This window comes from Pagrus major, chromosome 15 (genome assembly GCF_040436345.1).
Source record: "Pagrus major chromosome 15, Pma_NU_1.0".
Taxonomy (NCBI): Eukaryota; Metazoa; Chordata; class Actinopteri; order Spariformes; family Sparidae; genus Pagrus; species Pagrus major.
Genome location: NC_133229.1, coordinates 31,376,987 through 31,379,273, shown reverse-complemented (window position 1 = coordinate 31,379,273; position 2,287 = coordinate 31,376,987). Strand labels below are relative to the sequence as shown.

Below are 2,287 nucleotides of genomic sequence, written 5' to 3'. Positions count from 1 at the left end.
TTAATGAAAGTTTTTAGTCACTGAATTAGTTAATTAACGGAGCAAAACTAATGAAAAGACTTTTATTTTGTAGTTTTCACATTTTGTTTGTAGTTTTTTGTGTTTTATTATTTTTAAATCAAGTTTTTTTTGCACAATAATTCATCCTTATGATTCATCTAGAAATTATATTTTTATATTTTTATGAGCAAACCTGGTTGAATTGTCAGCAGAGTTGTATTTTTACTTTACATATGAACTAAAAGACAAAACTTAAACATTTAAAATATATTTGTATTAATAGAAACTGTATGTTTATAGTAGATTTTATACCCAAAGATGTAATGTAAAAAAGACATGAACATTACAAACAGAGTACAGATCAGTTTAACGACAGGAAACTCTAATTACTTTGTCTGACAGACAGTTTTTATAAACCAGCTCTTTGTTTTCGTCCTGGTTCTGCTCGTTGCTTCTTACAGAATCAGACTCTTTGTGCAGAACCAGTTCTTCTGTTGTTCTCTCGCTGGATTCAAGCGTCTTCATGTTTGTAAGAAGAGAAGTGAGAAACGTGTCGGATAAAAACTTCCAGGAAGGTCGAAGGAGTGAAAGGAAGGTAAGAGGAGACAAAGAGAGGAAGAGGGGAAGGAGAGGACATGAGGAGGAGGAGGAGGAGAGGAGAGGAGGGGGAGGGGCGTCCTGGGTCAAACAGGGGAGGAAACACAAACCTCCTCCCCCCTCAGAGGAGGAAAATAAGCCAGCTGATGGACGAGAGGGGAGGAGGAGAGCCGACTGAGACGAGAGCGAGAGAGAAAGTTGTGCTGTGAAGTTGTTGAGAGAAAAGCTGCCGCTGAGATTTTAAAAGTGTCGAAGAAACGGAGAGGAAGAGGGGGAGGAAGAAGAAGAAGAAGAAGAGGAGGAGGAGGAGGAGGAAGAGGAGGTAGAGGGAGAAGAGGAGGAGGAGGAGGGAGAAGAGGAGGAGGAGGAGGCAGGAGCTGACAGCAGCGAGGAGGAGAAGTGAAGCAGACTGAGAACAGACGGATTAGAGGAGGAGACGCTGCTGCTGCCGGAGCAGGAAACACAAAGACCGACGGGCTGAAGCAGGAACAGATGATGTCGTGTTTTTATGATGTCATCACATTAACGTTTGGATGATGTCACGTTTCCCTCGGTAACGCCTCCTCTCGGCTCAGAGGACATCGATGTGGATGTCGGCTGATTGGCGGCTGCTCGGCCGCTGACATCACAGGCTGGCAGTGAGAGTGGGCGGGGCCTCGCCAACATGGCCAGCTACCTGCTGTGCTGGGGGGGCGGGGCTCTGGAGGACAGGTACCTGTACTCCCCGCCCTACCCCGCTGTGTACAGGTGAGTCCGCTGCTCAGGATCTCCAGGCTCAAATATCTGATATTACTCAGTTTCTGATGAATTAATCGATCGTTATTTGATTAGAAAAATAGTCCTCAGATGTTTTGTTTTGTCTGAGTGACAGTCAAAGATAAAATATACTTTATTTATTTATGTGTTTATTGTGATTAAAAACTAAAATTCTTCAAACTTGAGAAGCTGCAACCAGACAAAGTTTGGCAACTTTGCTTGAGAAGCATCTAAAATTATTATCATTATTATTCTTATTATTAATAATAAGAATAATAATTGACAGTCAATAGTTTCAGCTCTGATCCCGTAGATTTAATTCTTAAAGAGTCACTTAAAGGAGCAGTTCACCTAAAACTGTAAACTCAGTCATCATCTCCTCTCCATGATGATGAAAGTCACGTGTCGTAGTCCACAAACAGTTCTGGTAGCTGGAGACTCTTGAAACGGAAAAAACAACCAAAAAAACATCAAACGTCTCCATACAGCTCGTTGTACTGAACGACCCGGTACCGGTCCATGACCTGGTGGTTGGGAACCCCTGGTCTTGAATGGCTGTGTCACGGCCTGAACATGGCGAAGACGTGCTCGGTGGAATCTGGGGGTAAAACAAAGTTAGCGTCTTTTGTCCACAGGGGGCGCCAGAGTCAACAGAAAATGAAGGTTCTTGTAGCTTTAAGTATCATTTTAAATGATACGAGTACTTTTACTCTGTGTTGTTTGTACTTTTACTGACGTAGAGGATCTGAATACTTCCTCCATCACTGCTCCAACAGTCTCATCAGAGAAATAACAAGCAGCAGCTACTTCGCAGTGAAAGTATGAAACATGAAGTCAGACAGGAGAAAGCTTCAAACGTCTGATGTGGAGTGTTTTGACCCTCCTGGCTCTCTGTACGTCAGCCTCTTTAAACTGAATGAAGGAGAGCTGAAAC

General features: G+C 42.9%; 1 protein-coding gene across 4 annotated transcripts in view; it reads left to right on the top strand.

Moving 5' to 3' along the window:
• Positions 1-2,287, top strand: part of psda (pleckstrin and Sec7 domain containing a) — a 53,477-nt gene that overhangs the window by 28,214 nt on the left and 22,976 nt on the right. The window contains exon 1 of one of the 4 annotated variants that reach the window (XM_073481846.1): positions 1,270-1,344. The exons of the other annotated variants lie outside the window; for them this stretch is intronic. The gene's annotated coding sequence lies outside the window, so the exon portion shown is untranslated. Of the gene's footprint in view, positions 1-1,269; positions 1,345-2,287 lie in introns of those variants that run through there. 4 annotated transcript variants of the gene reach the window in all.